Source organism: Rattus norvegicus, chromosome 4, assembly GCF_021556685.1.
Source record: "Rattus norvegicus strain SHRSP/BbbUtx chromosome 4, alternate assembly SHRSP_T2T, whole genome shotgun sequence".
Lineage (NCBI taxonomy): Eukaryota > Metazoa > Chordata > Mammalia > Rodentia > Muridae > Rattus > Rattus norvegicus.
Window position 1 is genome coordinate 63,403,412 of NC_141537.1, and position 24,106 is coordinate 63,427,517.

Here is a 24,106-nt window from a genome sequence, read left to right on the forward strand (position 1 = left end):
TTTTTTTTTTTAACACTAAGAAATATCAGTTGCTTTTGCAGGCTCCGAACGGATAGAAAGGCAATGGGCTTTTGTTCTAGAAGATTTTAGGTTTGTAATTTTTGCTGTACCAAGTAGTATATGTGCTGGGAAGAAGTCACCAAACCTTCCTCGACTCTGTGTCACCTGTGAAATGAGGGCAGTAAATCCCTCCTATGGCTATCGGGAGACAGAGAGTGTGTAAAGAACTTACGCATCGGGGTTGGGGATTTAGTTCAGTGGTAGAGCGCTTGCCTAGCAAGCGCAAGGCCCTGGGTTCGGTCCCCAGCTCCGGAAAAAAGAAAAGAAAAGAAAAAAAAGAACTTACTCATCTTTCCTGAGAGGTTCCTTCAGTCCATCTGTTTGAAGCCAGGCTCAATCCTGTAGTTACCATGAACTTCAAAAGAAATTAAGGAGCAGAAATTGATAAAGGAAAATGCTTTTGTTTATAGTTTGGCAAAACCATTGAGACTCCTATTTTCTCCCTGCCTTTTCTAGAACAATGTTACACTTTCATAGAGAAGATGAAACAAACGACATCTCCCATGATAATGAAACTGTGAGGTAACTCTTGGCCTCTGAGGCTCCTTCAGCATCTGGCCTCAAGCCTTTGCCTCCCCTAGTGTGGGATTCTTGGTGAAATTTTAACCTTTTGGGGTGTATTGTTTTAGGGAGTATGTTTCACTGCAAGCTGGTAGCTGTGTTCAGGGCAAACACTAATTAACTTAGAGTTCTATAAAGGGGCAAACTTTTCACGGCAGTGATGAACACCTGACATAATTTACAGGAGGAAAGTTGATATTTGTGCTCACATTTTGAGAGTTCAGTTCATGGTCCCTAGACCTATCACCATAGGTGATAAGCAGAATGTCATGGTGGCAAGAAGTATTTATCCTACAGTGGATGGGGAGGGGCTTAGATTATTGTATTTTATTTTTAGATTGATTATTATTTATTAAGTATTATTTAGTAAGTAGAAAATGTAGATAGTTGTTTTGTTTTGTTTTTATGCTTGTTTTTGTTGAGGTAAGGTCTCACTATATAACCTTGACTTACCTGGAAAACACTATGTAGAACAGGTTAGCCTTGAAGGCATTGAGATCTGCCTGCCTCCATCTTTCTGAATGCTTGGATTAAAGGCATTTGCCACCATAACAATCAAAATCTATTTGTGGATATATGTATATATTTATTTATTAATAGATTTATTTATATGCATGGGTTTTTTGCTTACATGTATGACTGTGTACCTCATACATATGCAGTACCTGTAGAAGCCAGAAAATAATATTGGCTCTACTGAGATTGGAGTTACCTATGGCTGTAAGCTACCATATGGGTTCTAGGAATCAAAGCCAGGTCATCTGAAAGAGCAGCCAGCACTCTTAACCACTGAGTCATCTTTCCAGCCCCTGGAAAGAAAGAAAGAAAGAAAGAAAGAAAGAAAGAAAGAAAGAAAGAAAGAAAGAAAGAAAGAAAGAAAGAAAGAAAGAGAAAGGAAGGAAGGAAGGAAGGAAGGAAGGAAGGAAGAAAGAAAGAAAGAAAATCAACAGACAGATAGATGGTAGGTAAAAAAAAAATGTAATAGAGAAGATACAGCCACCAAGCATATGTATCCAGTGACATACTTTCTCTAGCTAGGCTTCTAAAGATTCTTCAATTTCCCAGAATAGCACCACCATCTGTGGACCAAGCCTTCAATGGATGAACCTTCTAGGGGACATGTTTCATATTAAAAAACCGTAAGACATAGAGTTCACAAGGGAAACTGGTAGAATGCGTTATTTTTCTACAAATACTGCAGGAAAGAGGCTTGGGGAGGCAGATGAGTGAATGAGTGTCTCCAAAGAGGAAACGCTGTCATATTCTTTCTCACCCGAGGTCTTCACTAAATCTACTGGGCTGCTGTAAGAACTGTTAGGTTCAAAACTACCATCTAGCTAGACATGGCCCCCTCTGCATTCCATAGCTTCCCCCCTAGCATCTAGCATATTGCATGGCCTCACCTGTCCACCTCTACAGACTGTCTAGACTCAGTTTAGTCCCTCCTGCTAGACCATGGGTTATCCTAAAGTCCATCTCATTATTGATTTTGTCTTCCCAGGGGAAGCTTCATGAATCTGGAAGCTTCTTTTCAGTATAAAAGTTACAGAGCGAGACAGCACACATTTCCCCACTAAATATGACCCCTTTTAATGCTGTGATGGGGTCACTAGATATCTATTTACTCTTGACTTTAAGGGTTGACCACAAAGTTAGCAGAGCTGCCTTGAGAAGCCAGGAGGAAGGTTAAAGAGAGCTGGGCTGTGACCCATATTTTATTTTTAAGGGGCTGCCATGTTCTGGCTGAGTCACCCCCCCCCCCCCCCCGCGCCTCTGCTGACAGCCCTCTCTTTAACTCATGTGCTGTGAGAGGTGAGGCTTCTGGTCTTCTATTCTAGGGCCCCAGCTCAAAAATGTGCAGACTCAGCTTGCTTCCATCTCTATATTCCTGTAGATAAGCTTCACCTTGTTTCCTAACAACTTTTGAGTTTTAGCAGTGGCAGCCCTGTCCTGATTTCCTATTTCCACCAATTTCCTTGTGCTACAAAAATCTCCTCCCCTTCAGGGCTTTTGTTTTGGGGATGGTTGGGTTTCTGAACCGTAGCTAAGACAATCACAGTTCTGATTCTATTGTCTGCCACTCAATTAAAATGCTCATGAGCTTTGCCCTCCATTAATAAATCAATGGGCCTGCTTAATAACACACTGTATTCAGCCCCTTGTCTTTATTATCTGTAATTAGGCAGTAAGTGGGTGGATAGTCCTGGTGACAATGGTCGTATATCAGCACTTGTTTGGGAGAAGGGGCTGGGGGAGGGAAGAGGGTAGGATGTCACATCATGGTTGTACTGCAAACTCAAGTCCCTGTGCCCTGTAAAAGGCACATGTCCTTACACTCATCTCTATGCTCATTGGCTGGTGTCGAAACAGACTGCCAAGATCAAAGCAAGTTCTGTGTGATGTCCTTCATCAAGAATGGAGACCTGGGTGGTGAGATAACTCAGCAGGTAAGACGACCTGCTGCTAAGCCTGACAACTGGAGTGTGTTCTACCCCCGGGAACCCATATGGTGAGAGGATTGAACTTATTCCTTCAAGTTGTCCTCTGATTCCATACCAACACTGTGACACGTTAAGGGATTTTTTAGAGCTGGGCATGTTGGTCTAAGCCTTTAACCCCAGTACCTGGGAGGCAAAGGCTGGTGGATCTACATGGTTTGAGGCTAGCCTGGCCCACATAGGAAGTTCCATGCAAGTAAAGACCTGAGTTAGAATCCCTTGCACCCACATAAAAGGTGAACATTGAATTGCCAGAGGCAAGGTGATCATAGTTATTATAATGGACAGTGTAGACAAAACAATGTTCATAATGCTGTAATGGTCAGCACAGGAGAGGTGAAAGTTACAATGGCTTGACTTGTATGCACCTTTGGTGCTGGCTAATCAATCATAGTGTCTCTAGGCATGAAATAGATAGGAAGCCTCCTGTGTATCTCTTTGATCTATATAAGCAGAAAAATTCTCAAACAAATTAAAGAAAGGCTACATTGGATCATGGCAAAAGGCAATCTCAACCAGTGAATCAATTCAGACTTGTCACAAGTTTGCAGACACAGTATTCCTTGAATGAAGGGATGGCCAGGTTCCTGTGAGGAAGGACCTTGATACGACACCTATAAGTTTTGCTGTTAGCCTTTCTCCAGTTCTTCCCCAAAGGGACCTATGGGTAACTGTACACTGGAGGAAACTGTACTCAGGAGGGCAAATCTCATGAGCATTTTAATTGAGTGACAGACAATAGAATCATAACTGTGATTGTCTTAGCTACGGTTCAGAAATCCAGCCATCCCCAAAACAAAAGTCCTGAAGGGGAGGAGATTTTACAAGGGTAACTGTACACGGGGGGGGGGGGGGGGGGGGGGCGGGGGCGGGGAGGAAATGATCTGGCTTTCTCGGGCCTATTGGATACTGGTTCTGAAGTGACAATAACTCCAGGAGATCCCAAGAAACATTGTGGCCTTCCAGTTAAAATAGGGGCTTATGGAGGCCAGGTGATTAGTGGAATTTTACTGAATGATCGGGGACCGGAAAGATAATGTTTGGAAAATTATAGAAAAACCTCTCCAAAAGATATGAAGATATTTGTGTACCATGTAAATGTTTATCAAAAGGTGACTTCAGCTGAGGAGGATAATAAAGTAAATAATAAAGTCAATAAGATGATCTGTTCTATGGACAGTCAGGCTCTTTCCCCAGCTATGCCTGTCATTGCCCAATGGGCACATGAACAAAGTGGACATGGTGGCAAAAATGGGGGCTCAACAACATGGACTTCCAACTCACCAAGACTGACCTGGTTATAGCTTCAGCAGAGACCAACACTGAGCCCCAGATATGGCACCATTCCTCCAGATGACCAGCCAGCAACCTGGTGACAGGTTGACTATATTGGACCACTTCCTCAGTGGAAAGGACAACACTTTGTTCTTACTGGAGTAGATACTTATTCTGGTTATGGATTTACCTTTCTTGCATGTAATGCTTATGCCAAAACCACCATCTGTGGACTTATAGAATGCCTTATCCACTATTATGGTATTCTATACAGTATTACTTCTTGCCAGGAGCCTCCCAGCCTAGAGAGGGTAGTGGTGGGGGCACAGAGTAGGATTCTGGTGTGGCTTTAAAGTCTGAAGGTCTCTGGACATTCTCACTCTCTAACTGTACTGAGATGCTGATAATGGCTTCTAAAACATCCTAAAAACCTTCTTGCTCTTTTTGAGCATAAAAGGCTGCTGGCTTAGGTGATTCACACCTGTAGCCTAACAGTGGAGGAGTAAGTAGGTGGCCTTTGTTCTATCTCAGCAGGAACTGTGCGGCTCTAACTAGCCTGCTAGTGGGAAGAAAAGGGGGACACTTTGAAAAGTGATTATAGTGTTTATACTAAGCTGTAAAAAAGTTTCCTATTAAAGCTATCTAAGAAAAAGAGGAAAGACAGAAAGATCCTAAGCAGGACAAGGGGAAAATTCTTCCTAGCTTCTCTTCTTTGTCTTCTAAGTATTCCCTGTAAAAATTTCTCAGTTCAGTTCCTCTCAGCTCAGTTGAGTCTCTTTTCTTTGTCCTCAGCACTTAAAACATCTTTCAGGGGCTGGAGAGGTGGCTCAGTTGTAAAGAGCATTGACTGCTCTTCCAGAGGTACCGAGTTCAATTCCCAGCAACCACATGGTGGCTCACAACCATCTGTAATGGCTTATGATGCCCTCCTCTGGTGTGTCTGAAGACAGCTACAGTGTACTCACATACATAAAATAAATAAATCTTTAAAAAACATCTTTCAGAATACATGATCACATGTTAAACAGTTCAACACAAGTTCACACGCACACAAATAGACGGAGAATGCTTACATACATATCCATTAGGAGAAATTATCTGGCTAAACATCCATCACCTGTCCTAGCTCCACAGGTTCATAGAAGGTTGAAAACCATAACTAAGTTATTAGTAAAGTTTTATATAGATAAACCCAGTCAATATTTTACCTTCTGTCCTAGCACCTATAATAAATCATTAATTCCCTATTTATGACCTTTGGTTAATTGTTTTACAACCTCTTGGAATGTGCTCTGAGTAGGAGACAGTCTGGTTACTATTTAGGAGGCAATTAACTGGTGACACATGGGAGGCTCATTGCAGTTTTGACTATCAGAAAGGGATCTTATAGCAGTCCCACTATAAAAGAGCTTAATAATCACTGATATAATTTTAGGAATTCTTATAGGATCATCATTAAGACTTAAGAAGTCATCTATTTGGGGTTGGGGATTTGGCTCAGTGGTAGAGCGCTTGCCTAGCAAGCACAAGACCCTGGGTTCGATCCCCGGCTCCGAAAAAAAAAAAAAAAAGAAGTCATCTATTTATCTATATAGCATCACTACAATACAATACATCTTTGTAGATATGCAGAAGTGTGGGCTAGATTTCAAAAGGGGTGGACTAATACCCAGTGATTGTTATATATGTTTTTTTCACTCTTTTTTTTTCAGAGCTGGGGACCGAACCCAGGGCCTTGCGCTTGCTAGGCAAGTGCTCTACCACTGAGCTAAATCCCCAACCCCATTATATATGTTTAATAATAATGGGAAAAGCATATTAATAGCAGGAATTTTTCCTAAAATGAATTCTCCTTGGCCTTGCCTATAAGAGTAAATCTGTGCCAGATTATACTATAATCTAAGGCAGACCATCTCAGGAAGATCACCTGCTGGTTATTAGCTTGTCCGATTATGGCTCCTGACAGCTTCTGACTAAGGAACTCATTTCATAGCCAGAGACATTCGACAGTAGGCCCATGATCATGGAATCCACTGGTATTACCATGTTTCCCATTATCCTGGACCAGCTGGCCTGATAGAAAGATGGAATGGCTTTTTGAAAACACAGTTACAGGGCCAATTAGGAGGCAGCAGCCTGGAGGGCTGCCTGCTTCTTCAGAAGGCAGTGTATGCTTTGAATCAGCATCCGATATATGGTATAGTTTCTCCTATAGCCAGGATCCATGGGCTCAGGAATCAGGGGTGGAAAAGGAAATATTTCCACTCACTATCACTCCTAATGACCCACTATGAAATTTTTTGTGTCCTGTACTCACAACCCTAAGTTCTGTTGGCCTAGAAGTTTTGGATCCAGAGGAAGAAGTGCTCCTTCCAGGAACTACGACAAACATTCCATTGAACTGGAAGCTCAGACTTCCCTCTGGTCATTTTGGGATTCTGATGCCCTAAAACCAACTGGTTAAGATAGCCAGAAGCTGGAAAGAACCCAGATTCCCTTCAACAGAGGAATGGATTAAAAAAAACGTGGTATATCTACACAATGGAGTAGTACTCAGCTATCGAAAACAACGACTTCATGAAATTCATAGGCAAACTAGAAAATATCATCCTGAGTGAGGTTACTCAATCACAGAAAACACACTTGGTATGAACTCATTGATAAGTGGATATTAGCCAAAAAGCTCAAATTACCCAAGATGCAATCCACAGACCACAGGAAGCTCAAGAAGGATGACCAAAACGCAAATGCTCCCACTCCTTCTTAAAAGGAGGGAAATATCCATAGTAGGGGATATGGAAGCAAAGTTTAGAGCAGGGACTCGAGGAATGGCCATTCAGAGCCTGACCCACATGTGGCCCATATATACAGCCACCAAAACTAGATAAGATTAATGAAGAAAAAAAATGCATGCTGAAAGGGACTGGATATAGAGACACATCCAGAACATGTCTAATACAGAGATCAATGCTACCAGCAAACCATTGAACTGAGAATAGGACCCCCTGGGGGGAATTAGAGGAAGTATTGAAAGAGTTGAAGGAGCTTGCAACCCCATAAAAACAACAATGCCAACCAACCAGAGCTTCCAGGGACTAAACCACTACTGAAAGACTATACATGGACTGACCCAGGGCTCCAACTGCATATGTGGCAGAGAATAACCTTGTTGGGGCATCAGTGGAAGGGAAAGCCCTTGGTCTTGCCAAGGTTGGACCCCCAGTGCAGGGGAATATGGGGAGGGGATAAAGGGGATGTATAGGGGGAATACCCATATGGGGGAGGAGGAGGGGAGTTTATGGGTGCTTATGGACAGGAAACGGGAAGGGGGAAAACCTTTGAAATGTAAGTAAAGAAATATATCTAATAAAAAATTTTAAAAAAAGAAAGAAAATAACAACAGTATTAGGAGGGGTGATAGATCTAGATTATCAGGAGGAAATTAGATTGCCTCTCCACAGTGAATATAAGAAGGATTGATTATGTCTAGATTGCAGGAGATCCTTTAGGGTGTCCCTTGGTGCTCCCATGTCCTGTGATTAAAGTCAATGGGAAACTACAACAGCCTAATCCAAGCAGAATGCCAAAGGGCACCCATCAGGAAGAAAGATATGGGTCGCTCCTTCAGGAAAAGAGCCAAGACCTGCTGAGTTGCTTGCAGAGGGTAGAGGAGATACAGATGGGTAGTAAAGGAAGGTAGTTGTAAATACTATTTAAGGCATGAGACCAGATGCAGAAATGAGGATTATAAATTATATGAATGCTTCTGTTTTATTTTGTTAAGAACACATTTGTAGACAAGGTGGAGCCCAGTATGCTTACTGGTCCCAGTCCTGTCCCCTCTACTCCAGCACACGTGACCTCTGCCTTTGCTAACTCGCACCATGGCCCAGCCGGTGCCTCGGCTGTCTATTCCCACCGCGCTGGCCTTCGCTCTTCCTGGGGAAATGGTGGCCTCCGTGGGGGTCCAGATGGCATCAGCACCTGCTGCCCCTTCAGGACAATCCCCTGTGGCAGTATCTGCTGAGCTGCTCCATGAGGGAACACCCAGCGCTGCGGAGCCTGCGACTGCTGACCCTGGAGCAGCCGCAGGGGGATTCCATGATGACCTGTGAACAGGCCCAACTTCTGGTCAACCTGGCGCGGCTCATCAAAGCCAAGAAAGCTCTGGATCTGGGTACTTTCACGGGCTACCTCGGCCCTGGCCCTAGCCTTGGCGCTTCCCGAGGCTGGCCGCGTGGTGACCTGCGAGGTGGACGCAGAGCCCCCGAAGCTGGAAGGGCCCCTGTGGAAGCAGACAGAAGTGGAGCAGAAGATCGAACTTCGGCTGCAGCCCGCCCTGCAGACTTTGGATGAGTTCCTGGCGGGCAGGCGAGGCGACATAGCAGTGGTGGACGCAGACAAGCCTACTACGAGCACTGTCTGCAACTCCTACGCCCGGGAGGAGTTCTGACTCATTCCATGCTCATACTGGGTCCAGGTACTCTGTCTGTAGTAGAAGAGAAAGAGGTCCAAACACTGGCCTCTGCTGGTGCTTTGGTTTGGTTTAATTGTTTGTTTGATTTTGGGGACAGAGTATCACTATGTTGCCCAGACTAGCTTTTATTTTGCTGTCCTCTTGCCTCTACCCACCTTCCTCTGGCTGGCTCTCTTGGCACGCACCAATTCCCCTGGGTCCTTCTTCTTGCTCACTCTTATCTGTGACCTTAGCCCCGGAAACAGCATTGCTGCGTCAGCTCACGCTGCCCAGATGACAACTCCGAATGTCACAGTACATCCTTGTCTTTTCCCATCTTCTCTTTCTCTTCTCTTTCTGTATTTTCCTGTCTAGGCAGATGACAACCTCTTCCCTCTAACAGCAGCCTTTTGGGCGGGTACAGTTGTGAAACAATGTAGGTCTCTTTCCCTCTTTACTCAGAAAAAAACTAATGTCTTTTGTGGTCAAAAGAAAATTAGTAGCAGCTGAAAGTGGAATTTTAATGACACTAAAACCTAATTGTTATGCAGCTTTAACTTAAAGCCCTACCTCTTCTCCGCGAGCCTCCATTAATTCATCAGCTAAATAATGTGGTTGCTCCTAAAGCCTCTGACATCGAATTCTCTGCCTGTGCAGCTTTATTGCCACGCTGAAGAATACTTCGTCTTCTTTACTCTCATTTTTAAAAACAAGCATAATGAAAATATAAAATATCGTGTAGGATTTATCTAAGACGACGTGGCAGCTTCTTTGAGAAATGGACCGATGGGTAGCTGTGAATCAAACTCGGAGGTCATCTCTTTCCCTTTAAATCATTATTTGGATAAGGAGGAGCCGATTGGTCAGGAATATGATCTCTATGTTTTATTTTATTTTATTACTTATTCACTTCACATCCTGATCACTGCCCTCTCCCAGTCAGCCCCCCACCATCCTTCCTCTCACCACCCCTCCACTTCTCCTCTGATCCAGTGGGCCCCTCCCCCAATATCCTACCCCCTTCATCTCTGTATTTTAAACTGTGATCATATCTATTTTTTTTTAAGAGAGTGAATACTTTTTGAAACGCCAAAGGATTAGGAATTATTCATGTTAACTTTGGAAGAGGTTAGGCTTACAAAATATTCCACACGTAGTGGATTTCCGCCTATGATTGTTAATTCTGGTTGTCAGCTTGATTGGATTAGAAGTGCCTACTGCATTGAGAAGCCACATCTCAGGGCTGGAGAGATGGCTGAGTGGTTAAGAGCATGCACCACTCTTTTAGGGAATCTGAGCTCAGTTCCAAGCATCCGGATGGTAGCTTACAAACATCTATAACTCTAGTCCCAGGAGATCTGATGACTCTTCTGGCCTCTACAGGCTACACACATGTGGGGCACAGTCAAACATGGAGGCAGAAACACTGTACAAAAAACATTTAAAAGACGTAAAGGTTAATTTTGTGTTTTGTTTGTTTAAAACCAAGCTACGGCTTCGGGTGTGCCCGTGAGAGAGTTTCCAGAGATTTACTGACGGGGTAAGACCTGCCTTACATGTCCCTGCACCGTGGAATCTTCTACTGACATTCTTTTCTACCAGGATGTCCTGTAAACCGTCAGACAGTGAGCCAAGACAAATCCTTCTCCTCTAGAGCTGCTTTTGTCAAACATTTGATGACTTCAGCAAGAAAAGTAACCGGTAAACAGTCAGAGGTCTGGATTCGGCCATGAGCATTTTGGTAGCTGCTGCTGGGCTGCGGTGAGGGTGGAAGCCGGCATATATCATCTGCCTGATTCAGCAATGAGGGGAGCTCCTAGGCCCAGCAGGTGCTACAACTCTTGTCTACAAGTGTGCTAACAGGACCCAATCAGGAGCCACCCCTGTGATATAAGGTTCCGAATGTGGCCTATACAATAATGTAATTCAAGTGTTGTTAGACGAACTTAGTCACTCAGCCAACAACTGAGGTGGGCTCAGGTGTGAATGGGGTTTGCCCAACTAGTCAGTTCACATGCCTAGGAGGAAAGTGAACCAGGAGATGACACGTCCCTTTGAGAAGAAGACTAAAGGAGCAAGACGAAAGGAAACAGTCAGGCAGTCCCAGATGGATGCCACCTTTCCCTGTGATTTCTGATGTGGGAGGTTCAGAGGTTCTTACACTCACAGATAAGTGCTAGGAGAGCCTGGTGTTGACCCCTCAAACTGAGAGAAGGATAACCTTCTATCCGCACACACCCCAGCCTCCCCCAGAACTACGTTTTGAGCTTGTCAATCTACAGAACCCATCTTTATGTCACATGTACTTTACAAAGAGTTTTGATGTAGTCACATCTCAAGTTTTGTTGTATACACTGGATTGAGTTAATTATCACCAGGAAAAATTTAACCAAATTGTGCTGTGCTTAAACTTGCCTAAAACAAACTACTTGGAGTTAGACCCTCAAAGTTTGAACCAACACTGGCTACTTAGCTGTGTTGAACCAAATTACCTTCTTGTCTCTCTGGTCATTACTCTGCTGGTCATGGTGGTCTCAGGGACACTAACATTCTGATATGTCATAAAATGTAATCCAGCTATGGGTTTGCCTCTTATGCCCAAGTTGCATACATCTTTCTGTGCCCACGTGGTATATAAACAACAGTTAAAAGCAGAACCAGGATGAGGGCATGCTGGGTAAGTGCTGTCCTTGGCAGCTACCTTCTAGCCTGATGCTTAACTCCCAGGAAACTTACATGTTAGTTTTTAACTGTTTTAGATCTCTGATCGTATAAATTCTTACTAGTCAGCTTTTAATAAGTCCCTTAATCAGAGATCACCAGGGCTCTCGCCCTTTCATTTTATGTTTTCCCTCTGAAATCTTTACGAGGAAAAACATTAGATACTCACATGGAGATGGCTTTAAGAAACACAGTACAATAAGAAAAGAACAGTGGCATTTCTCATTCCTTCACTTCTCCATTGGTACTGAAAGACCCCCGAAGTGGGGAGGCCCTCACTCAAGTCTCGGGATGACGTGACCCCCCCCAAAAACCCACGAGAGACTGATCTTGATGCAATCAACAAGAGGTTTATTGATAGGGACGACAGAAACCAGTGCACTGGGGTCGAGACTCGTATCCCACGCAGGGGTAGAGGAGTTCAACCTCGAATTTTTGGGAGAAGGGGTATTTAAAGGAAAAACCATACCGAATCACAAGGAAGAACCTCCTGTTTCTCATGATTTTTCTTTAAGATTTTAATCTAACTTTATGGTTAACCAGTTCCTGCTATTATGGTCAGCTGCTATTATGGTTAGCTGCTGTTATGGTTAGCTAGTTTCTGGAACAAAGTGGCTGAACCAGCTGGTGCAATTACTCTTTCTGTGATCAGCTAGTTTCTGGAACAGGCAGTTTCAGGGCCCACTTTTGGCTTCAACTTTTGTCTAGGGGGCAATTTTAAACTTTTTCCTTTCAGTACTTCCTCCCCCAAGCAAAGAAATAAAAGTAAGAGACAGAAAGAGAGAGAGAACAAGAAAAGAAAGGATAAAGAAAGAAAATGGGATGACAGGATGGCTGGGCTCTGAATTTGATCCCCAGGACCCAGGTGTGGACCAAGAGAACAGACTCACACAGACTGTCCTCTGACCTCCACACTGTGACACACACACACACACACACACACACACACACACACACACACACATGCATGGATACACATGCACACACAGTGCTTGCATAGATAAGTAGTAAATAAACAAACAAATAAATGTAGAAGAATAAGAGGAAGAGGAGGAATGGAGGGGCAGGGAGGGGAGAGAAATGACTCCTGGCTTCTGTCACTAAACCTGCAACTTCAAAACAGGATGTCAAGTATCAAGGCGACTATCTCTTCGGACCAATTATTTCCACTGACTCCATTAAAATAACATTCCTACCTGGACCCAGCAGGAAACATTAGACTCACTCAGAATTCTATAGAGAATTTAACTACTAAGAAGGAAAGGTCGAGGCCAAGGTTACTGATAAACATTGTTTTAAAAGCTTCTGTATCTTTTTAATAAATGGTGCTGGCAAGTTTGGAATGCCCACACACAGAAGAATGAAAGTGGACCCCTACCTCACACTAAATATAAAAATCAGTTCATAGTGAACGAAGACTTAAACATATGACCTGAAACAAACAAACAAAAAACTACTAGAAGAAAACACAGGAGACAAATGCTTGACATCCAATTGTTCTTGACAACCAATTTTCAAATTGACACAAAAAGCAGACAACAAAAGCAAAGAGAGACAAGCCATGGTACATCACTAAACGCTTCCACACATAAAAGGAAAGGATAGAGTGAGTGGGAGAACGTCTTTACAAACCATGTGTCTCCTAATGGGAGCTTTTAGTTATGTTTCTGCTGCTGTGATAAGACACCACAACCAAAGTCAATTTATAGGAAGAAGGGTTTGTTTGGGCTTCAGGTTTCAGAGGCAAGACCGAAATGGTAGACAATGAGTGGTGGAAGGTGGTCAAAGCAGGAAGCTGGCTAATAACATTTCCTCAGCACACCAGGAAAACAAAGAGAGAGAGAGAGAGAGAGAGAGAGAGAGAGAGAGAGAGAGAGAGAGAGAGAGGACAAGATTATAAACCTTCAACACCCCCTCCCTAAACCTTCAACACCCCCTAGACACACACACACACACACACACACACACACACACACACCCCACACACATACACACACACACACACACACACACACACACTACTCCATGGCACATTCCCCCTTCACCAAGGCCATACTCTTAAAGGGTATCTACATTTCCAAACAGTTTCACCAACTGTGGACCAACAAGACATACAGAAAAGTGCCCACCATTACCTGTCACGAGGAAACAAACACTGGCAGACTTGTGGAGGTCTGCTTAGTCTTGAGTAAGAATGCAAACTGCTACAGTCTCGTGCAAAGCAGACTGGTCTCTTGTGTGAAAACTAATAATAAAGATAACATGTGCTAAGAGTGAGTAAAGAGTATGTGACGTAGACATACGTACAAACAGCCAGAGAAACCTGCCATTTGCAGGTATCAGGTGAAACTGGGGTAGGTGACTAGGCCAGCCATCGAAAGGCAACAATGCACAATCTCATAAGTCAGCTTTCAAGAAGTCAAATTAAACTAACAGAGCAAATGGCATCTTTTAAGGGCTTTGGGGAGAGGCCAAAAGAGAGATGTGGGTCATAGGATATAGTTTCAGGACAGATGAATGAGTTGTAACATTTTGACATATACTGTGGCAATCATAGCTAACGAAACAAAACTGTATTGCATATTCAAATGTGCAATTTAAGAGGGTAGAGCTTAGTTACACACACACACACACACACACACACACACAGAATGGCAAGGACAGAGACAGGAGGGGAGGGATGAAGGACACAGTGGATTATTAATAAGCTGTGGTGAGCATTTCATAGTGTACACTTCCACTGACTATGAAAATCTGTAGCTGAGCCATATACGTAATCGTCAGTTATGTAAGCATGAAGCTGCAAATTCTAAAGAAAAACACAATGAAGCTTTATGGCATTGAACTTGGCAATTACTGCTTAAATATGACATTAAAAGCGCAGGTAACAAAGGAACAGTACGTAAAGTAGATGAAGGAGGTACCACCGTTCCCACAAACGCTAGACCACCTTAAAAGAGCTTACTAATGTGTTAAAAACAAAACCCACGGACTAAGAGAAAGTGCTTGCAAATTATAGATCTGGTAAGAGTTAGTATACAAAATATATAAAGAACTCCTACAACTGCAAGAAAAGCCAAATTTAAAACTGGAAAGGATTTGAATAGACACTTTGCCAAAGAAGATATGTAAGTGGCCAATAAACACTTAAAATATTGTGTGTCAGTAATCATTAAAGAAATTAGATCAAAGTCATAATTTGATACAACCCCATGCTCACTAGGGTTGCTACAAGCAAAATATAATACATTTTGGAGACTATGGTTTTAAAAAATAGAAAGCTCAGTGCTGGAGAGATGGATCAGTGGCTAAGAGTACTTGCTGATCTTGCAAAACAAAACAAAAAACAAAAAAAACCATGTTCAATTCCCAACATCCACACTGGACTCACAACTGTCCAAAACTCAAGCTCGAGGAAATCTGGTGCCCTCTTCTGAACTCCAGATACACGTGTGCTGTGGAGACAAGTGTGCTGTGTGAGCAGAACATTCTTATGCATAAAATAAATAAGTTTTAAAAATTGAAAATCTTGATTAGTTTGGTTGGGAATGCAGAATAGGGCAGCCACTATGGAAATTTTATAGTGTGCTTGTGCGTACATGTGACATGTATATACATACCTATACACACATGTAATTAGCAATTACACTTCTGAGTTTATGCTCCAAAGCACTGGAAGCAGGGTCTTGAAGAGATCCTGGCAAACCCACGTTCAAAGCACTACTTTTCTAGTACTCTACTATTTGGCCAGCATGTAGAAGTGATCTGAGGCAGTTTGATTGAGAAGTGTTCCCTAAGGGCTCGTGGATGGAACCCTCAGTCCCCACTTGGTGATTCTAATGGGAGAAGACTGAGTACTCTAGCCTTACAGGAGGGGTGGGCTTTGAGATTAAAAGCCTCACACCACGTCCAGTTCACACTCTCTGCTTCCGTGCTTAAAAGTTGAGAGTGTGAGCTCCCTGCTCCCTGCTGTTCACACTGCATCTACACACAGTCAGGAAGTGGATAGAGACGAATGGTTGTGCTTAGTTCTCCTCCTTTTTAATCAGTCCAGGATCCCAGCCACAGAATGGTGACCTGTGGATCTTCCCACCCCACTTGGATAAGCGCTCACAGACACACCCAGAGGACGGCCTTATTAGTGAGTCTAGATCCTGTCAAGTTGATCAACCATCACATTACCTAAATTCCTGGAGACAGAAAGCACAATGAAGGCAATTGGAACATGTCACTTAATTGGTCCAGAGCTTTCGGCTTGGGAAGGTGAGAAAATTCAAGAGACGGGGGCTCCTGATGCACATCAGAGCAAATGCATGTATGTCCCTGAAGTGCACACTTAAAGATGCTCAAATGATATACCCCACACTTTTAAAAAAGCACGTTGTGAAGAGCTACTTAGTAGAGAAGGAGGTAAAATCCAATTTTTCCAAAAATGATTTTTATTCAGAGCTTTGAAGATGCCGTAAATTACTTCCTGGATAAGTTCAGTCACAGTGGACTCTTGAGTACCTTTATTTGGTCAGGAACAAAAATCAAACCATGCCAAGGAGAGCTGCCGGAGGCAGTGTCAATAATTAATGAACTTTGAAAAATACCCTAAGCCTCTAGTTATTTATAACGAAAATATTATGCATACACAGAGCTTTTTGTGTCTGCAAATCTCTTTATAAATCAGATAAATAATTCAAACACAATTTTTCCACTTGGGTATCTAAGGGCAGTGACGGGCCAAGGCCAGGTTTCTTTCTTATTCTGATGGTTGTGGGATTAGTTCTCCAGAAATGTACGCTGGCAATGCAACGTCTTATGACTCACCAAAGACCCCTTGGCACAGCTCACGGTCAAGCTTCCCCGCACAGCATCCATTTTCTCTTTGAAATTCTAATGTGTAACTTGAAGATGCTGACTGGAGTCTGTTGTACTTTCCCACACAAGAACGGGTCCTTTAAGATTTATTTTTATTTTTGTGTCTGCGTCTGTTTGACAGTTTGCCATGCAGATGCTTGGGGAAACCAGAAGAGGATGTTGGGTCCTCTGGAGCTGGAGTGAAAAGGGGGTTGTGAGTTCTCTAGCATGGGTTCTGAGAACCGAACTTACATCCTCAGGTAGAACCATAAGCACTCTTAACGGCACTCCAGTCTAAGCTTGGTTTTTGTGATGGTTTGTATATGCTTGGCCCAGGGAGTGGCACTATTAGGAGGTGTGGCCTTGTTGGAGTAGGTGTGTCACTGTAGGCATGGGCTTAAAACCCTCACCCTAGCTGCCTGGAAGTCAGTCTTCTGCTAGCAGCCTTCAGATGAAGATGTAGAACTCTCAGCTCCTCCTGCACCATGCCTGCCTAGACACTGCCATGTTCCCACCTTGATGATGATGGCCTGAACCTCTGAACCTGTAAGGCAGTCCCAATTAAATGTTGTCCTTATAAGAGCTGCCTTGGTCATGGTGTCTGTTCACAGCAGAAAAACCCTAACTAAGACAGTTTTTTATCATTATTAGTTCTGTGTGTATCCTTCCTATGATGGGAATATTAAATGTTCTCCCCACGGCTCATGCTTGGTCCTGAAATACTGGCAAGAGTTGGGGATGCTCTGGTAGTTTTAATAGGTGAGACTTAGCAGGATGAAGTAGATCATTAGGGATAATTTCTCTCTCTCTCTTTTTTTTACGGTCTCTTGTTCCTGGCCCCTTTCTCTTACTCTTTTCCCCATTTTGGCTCTTCTCTACCACACACACTTGCCACCATTACATTCCTGCCACCATGTGCATGGGGCCAACCAATCAGGGACCCAGTTCTCTGCAAACATAAACCAAAGTATGTAATTCTTCCTCCAAATTGTTTCTCTCACATACTTCAGTCATAATGATGACAACAGTCACTGATGCGGTCTTCGGCTTTTTAATATTTATAGTAGTTTGCATCTTTAAGAAGGTAGAAATGTTGTGCAGACTGTGGTGCATGAAATGGTGGAGTGACCTAGCAGAACATGCATGAGAGTAACTGCTAGGCAAGGGGGCCGCTAAGGCAGCAGCAATGACGTCAGGTTCTTTCCCTTCAGCCATTTACATAGAAAATTACCCCCAGTTTCACTTGCTAGAATAGTTAATATTTTTAGCAAGACCATGGGGTGCACAGCTATCTGGTTAAGTATTTTCTGTGTGTCCCTGTGAGGGTGTTACAGGCTGAGATGAACTTACAGATTGATAGGCTGTACAAGTCTCCTTCAATGAGAGGGCTTGCTCAACCCCGAATGGGTCAAAAGGCCTGAGTAGGAGGGAATTTCTCCTACTGCCTACTTGAGCTGGGATCTTGGTTTGTCCCTGTCCTTAAGTTTACAGAATAGCAATCCCGGTCCCCAGGTTTTCAGGTACTCCCAAGGGTTTCATCTGCCCCGGGACCTTCAGATCGTTGCCTGTAGGTTATGAGCAATTTAGGCTTCATAGCTGCATGAGCTAATTTATTATTTTACCTATTAATGTACTTACATATTTATATCTCTGTGTGTATGTGTGTGCAAGTGTGAGTGTGACAACCCTATCGCCCGTTCTGTTTTTCTGAAGAGCCCCAACTACCAATTCATTCACTTGGGAAGATCTACAGCTTCTCTTTTGGAATTGAGATCAGCAAAGATTGATTAAGTAAGGGAGATGGTGCCGTTAGTTAGTTAGCTAGTTAGTTAGTTAGTTGTTAGTTGTTAGTTAGTTAGTTAGTTAGAGTTAACTAACTATAGTTAGCTCTGTGTGTATCCTTCTTATGGTGGGAATATTAAATGTCCTCCTCATGGCTCATGCTTTGAATGCTTGGTCCTGAAGTACTGGCAAGATTTGGGGGTGCTCTGGTAATTTTCATAGCTGAGACTGTGTGTTAGAATAAAGCATTGAAGCAGAGGTACCTTTGGTGGGCCAGGGTCAAGAAATCACACCATGCAACAGAACTAGTGCGAGAGCTTTATTGAAGGTGGAGGGAGAGCAAAAGGCCATCTTGCGATGGGGGAGGGGAGGTCAGAGGTAGGGACAGAGAAAATGGACAAGACAGGGGAAAAGAGACAAAGAGAGACCAAGACCAGACACAGAGAGAATGATAATGAAGAAGACAGAGAACGAGGGGGAGGGAAGGAGAGATAGATAGATAGATAGATAGATAGATAGATAGATAGAGAGAGAGAGAGAGAGAGAGAGCGCTGGGGTGGCTGGGGCCTTTCATGCTCTGCACTTGGCACACCTAGTGCACCTGGGGGCAGGTGATGACATAGCTGTTGCTGCTGGGTCCCTGAGGGCAGGCCAGTGGAAATGCCTGCTTGCTAACAATATCAAAGGCTAATATGAAATTAGTCACTGGTGAGACTCGGGAAATAAAGATTTTAACTTCCATCTGTTGGAAGGGACAGAAGCTCTGTTTGTATAAGGTACTTTCTGCTACCTTTCAAAACGCCAGAGGGCAGTGGCTTACAACCACATGTACTTCACCACCAGTCTTCGAATTGTCTGGAAAGTTCTTTTGGGTCCTTTTGATCCATAAATCGGAATCAGCAGGCAAGTCTTTGGGTACCAGATGGTCTACACTGCCCACATTGGTGTACCATCCACTGATGGCTGTGACCACAGGGCCTACTGGGACCAGTGTTTCTTGCTATCCAGTAACTATCCTGAGTGCTTTTCACAGGAGATTCACAGAATCTCCAGTAGCAACAGGAAGGAGCAGCCTTTTGGCCAAGAATGCCCAAATCTCTGCTGGTGCCATATTGACTACAGGTCTGTTGTAAATGGCTGGACCAAGCTCAGAGCCCAACACCACCATGGCAGGCAACATGGCAGCAAGCACCAGGCTTAGTGCTGCTAAGGTGGAGAGCTCACGTCTTGAGCCACTATCAAGAGTCAGAGAAAGCAAACTGAGAATGGCAACGATCTTTTGAAACCTCAAAGTTCAACCTGAGTGATTCACTTCCCCCAGCAAGGCCAGACCTCCTAAACCTACCAAAACAGGCCCACCGACTGGGGACAAAGTGTCCAAATGCCAGAACCTATGCGGAATATGTTCATTCAAACCATCACGGGGTGGGGGGCATCCCTGATTCTCTATCACTTAGCAGCCATTGATCTGCCTGTAGCTCTTCATCTAGGAGTAGGTCTTGTGAGACTTCCCCATTCACATCGCTTGTGGCATTTAGATAGAGAGGTGTGTGTGTAAAACAACAAAATAATTACAGAAGAGGAGGTCATGAATTTGAAAAGAAGTGGGAAGGCCCTGGGAGGAACCGGAGGAGGAAAAGGGAGGGGTAGAAATAACGTGAATAAAATACTCGTGTATAAAATTTCAAAATAAAATCTTTAAAATGCTAAAAACAAATTAAAAACTACAATAACACCATCTCCAAATACTTTTGAGTGTTCCAATCTCAACATACTCAAGAAGTACCATTTTTCCCAATATAAAATGAAGGCGGGGTGGAGTGAGGTGGGGAGGGGTGGGGCAGAATGTGGAGATACACATCCTTTGCCTTGGTCGAGGATTACATTCTTGGGCTGGTTCTCTTTCTAAATCTAGGCAGCAGAGGACCCAAATTGCCTTCTCTCCGCTTTCAACAAAGTAAGGTCTTACGGAGAGATCTAAAGCTGGCTCTGGACAGAGAAAGCTACCAGCTGCACTTTGGAAATGAGGGGAAGACTTAATAGCACTAAGGAAAAGCCAACAAGCAGCCACAGCCAGGATTGGTAAACATAGGGGGAACTGTACTCTCTGCCAACAGCTTCCTGCCCTTGTGTCTCCTTGAGGGACTTATGAGGACTCCGTTCTGAACCCTATTCTATTTCCTTGGCCTAGCCCACTCCACTTCCCTGGCTTTGGCATCATACACACACAAATGCATGAACGCATGCGCGCATATACGCACGCACGCACGCACGCACGCACGCACGCACGGCTAGTCTTTTCACAGTCCTGGTTTACAGGAAGCTATGGAAACATGGATGCAGTTACCAACTGTTTTATACTACCTGGAAGAATTTCAACAAAGCATACCCTTTCCTCACATCCTACCCTCTTTTTAACGTTGTTCCCCTTATCTGGTACCTTAGGGCTGCTATTGGTGTGGTAAAACCAAAGACAAGTTGGAGAGAAAAGGTTTTATTTCAGCTTTTAGTTCATGCTCCATAGATGAAGGAAGTCAGGGCAGGTACTCAAGGCAAGCAACCAAGAGACAGGACCAGAAGCAGAAGCCATAGAGGAAAGTAGGTTACTGGTTAGCTCAGCTCGCATAAGGAATTCAGGACCACTTGCCCAGGGGCGGCACCCTTCCGAATGAGATGGGTCCTCTCACATCAATCATTACAATACCCCTGTGGGCCAATCTTACTGAAGCTTTTCCAGAAATGGCTAGTCTTGTGTCAAGTTGACAAAAGATAGCCCGAACACCTGGTAAAACAACTTCATTTATAAAGACAGAAACCTTCCATTTTGGTGTGCAGAATTCTAAAATAAGATACCACATTTCCAACTTGGCAGGCACATCAGTGAGAAGACAAGACCAAAGCTGAGCACGGAGCAGTCCAAACTCAGGCGGTCTGAGGAACATCACAGTGCCTGGAGGGCCATTGATTAGCTCTGTAAAAGGTTGGTTTTCAGATAGACTTTTTGGTTCCTTCAGGGTCTAGTGTGTTCTGAGGCCAGGAGAAAGAGTGATTCTCTTAGTAGATTCATTATTCATACTGAAGAACCTTGACTGGTATGTTTGTTTCTGTAAAGATTTATTTCTTTTATGCATGTGAGTACACTGTAGCTATCTTCAGACACACCAGAAGAGGGCATCAGATCCCATTAGACATGGTTGTGAGCCACTATGTGGTTACTGGGAATTGAACTCAGGACCTCTGGAAGAGCAGTCAGTGCTATTAACTGCTGAGCCATCTCTCCAGCCCCAACTGGTATATTTTTATGGTAAGTCTTTTGATAAAGTTTTATCTTGTTTCACTTTTTCTTCCTTCCTTCTTTCCTTCCTTCCTTCCATCCATCCTTCCTTCCTCCCTCCCTCCCTTTCTTCTTTTCCTTTTTCTTCCTTCGTTCCTTTCTTTTCAGTTGTAAAAGACTGAAGGCAGTGCTGCTCAGTCTACATCAGGTGTCTTGCACAGCCCCACCCCTCATCCTGCCTTAGGTCAACTGTTGACCTCCCTGGAGCCTCAGTGGCCACATGCTTTAAGTGAAGGTAAAGGTGGGTGTGGAGATGAGAAGACCAAACACACAGCCGTATCACATGCCAATGGCTAGGTCTTAATATGTTGTAGGGCATTAGCCAGTTTTGTCTCTGAAAGAAATATTAAATATCAGTCTTCTCTATCAGCTGCTATGCAACTATAAAACCTGTGTTTAGGACAAAGAATTCAGATCTTTTTATCTACCCCACCCAGTAAGACTTTTATGTAAATGTCTTAATAGCCCCAACCCAGTAAAACCTTTGTTTATACCAAGACCCTGCTAAGGTCTCAGGTTAAAGTCATCGGCTCCCTTCCGTCTTCATTTCTCTTGCTCTGATTTAAAAACAAAACAAAACAAAACAAAACAAACAAAAAAAACCTATCCAATCTTGAGAGCTTGAAGTCAGACTCCAGCCAATGGAAAAAGACAGTTGCCACCATCAAGTGGACTTCCAGTCTCTGTGCCCTCATTCTTTCTAAGTCGCCCTCCTGAACAGGAGTAACATTTTGCCTTGTTGAGATGCTTCCATTGGGTTATGTCTTTGGGACCCCAAAGTTATTTCTGGCAGTCTCCAACTTAGCAAACTTACTTTACAATTCCTTCTCATACAGATTCTGAACACGGCTGCCATCTTTAACAATCCCTCACGGATTGACCTGAGTAATTATTGATGTCATTTTAGGGGTGTGGGCAGTTTCTGCCACACTCTTTCCCATTTAGCTCTGGAGTAAACAACACAAAGACATCAGAATTCATTAACAAGCTATAAACCTAAGCTGAACAGGTTCTGAGACTGTGACAGCCCATCGAGGCTATATAACCGGATGAGTATCCCGCTACTTGCCAACTGAGGCTCGTTCTGTTTCCTGTGTGTCCTCAGGGTGAGCTTCTCTTGGCTGTGTGCTCTTGGTTCTTCCTGCCTACCTGAGACTTCCTACTCTATCTCAAGTTCTGCCTTCCTCTCTTGCTTCCCCAGTCTGGGCTTGAGCCTTTTCTTGTCCAACAGAGATTGAGGAGCACTCTTTACAGCACACCGGTTAATACAATGCCCACGTCCAGACCTAAACGTGACCTTGGGGCACAGAACTAGCGTCCATATACCCAGAGCACAGGACCAATTGAGACAAATAATCTCTTTGCTGTGTTTCACTCTAGTCTTTGTAGGACAAACATGTTTTTCAAATTTTGAAATTATTCTTTGACAGATCCTAACTCTACCATCAAACATTTTTTCTCAGTAGATTGCCGTTGGCAAAGTTCCCTCTGCTACAAATGCCGATTAAGTTATTGAAAACACACATACGGTTTGCATTTTTATAATCTCCACAAGGGGAGAGCAGTATAGTCTTCCGGGTTAGGCAGAGCCAGACCCTCAGGCAATGAGGTTGGAAAGAAATCCCTTGTCAGAATCGGTACCCACTAGAGAAAGAGATAAGGAGCAAGGCAGACCTCGAGGAGAGACACTTTCATTGCGCCCTTTCCAGTGATAAGCTGCAGCATAATGAAGGGAGGTAATTCTGAAAACTTTATGTCAGTTTTAATGGTCCCTCAAGCACTAAGAAAGATAATAGTCAATGGATGGTGTCCATAAGAATTATTTCTCCTTTTCCCCTGACAGCCATTGACAGGATCATTTTGTATTTGTAATGGCTGTCACCGAAGCATGGAGAAATGGCCCACTAAGGCCAGAGGATGAGGACAACTTCCCCGTCAGGATCTCTAGTGTCATCGCTATGGCGATAATAGTTACTACAGTTCTCGTTCTGCCTTTCTCTGGAGTGTTTACTTTATGGAACTTAAGGCTATAGGATTTGGGTTTCATAAAAATCGCACAAGCATGAAACCATGTTTTCTAATCCTGTAAGAAGTACAGTTGATAAAACTACTCAGCAGGATGAAAATAATTACCGATGCAGGTCACTTGACTAATACAATTATTTATGGAATACTAACAGCTCTTCAAAGGCGTTAAGATACACTACAATGTCAGTTCCGTTTGTTTTCCTTCTTTCTCCTCCCCTTTCCTTCCTTCCCTTCCCTTCCCCAATCCGCCCCTCCTCCTAGTTTTTTCTCCCCCAAGAACCAGACTTAGAGTTGAACAGGTATGTAAATTAACTGCAAATGAGCTCTCAAAGATCCTTTGCTAGTTTCTCTTCCACATTCAAAATGAAAGGAAAAGGAAAGGAGTCAGGTCTTCTCAATCATCAATGTCATGGCGTCATTTCCTTCCTCTGCGCTGTGCATAGTGTTAAATTTCATCTTTACTAGTTTTCCGATCAACAGAATTAGGGATGCCAAATCCTTCCAAATTTCGATGGTGTGAATGAAGCTAGATTGGAGATGCTTGGG

General features: G+C 43.6%; 1 pseudogene; it reads left to right on the forward strand.

Annotated features, from left to right (window-relative positions):
* The first annotated feature begins 520 nt into the window (after positions 1–520).
* Positions 521–20,238, forward strand: LOC689234 (similar to catechol-O-methyltransferase domain containing 1; annotated as a pseudogene).
* The last annotated feature ends 3,868 nt before the right edge of the window (positions 20,239–24,106 follow it).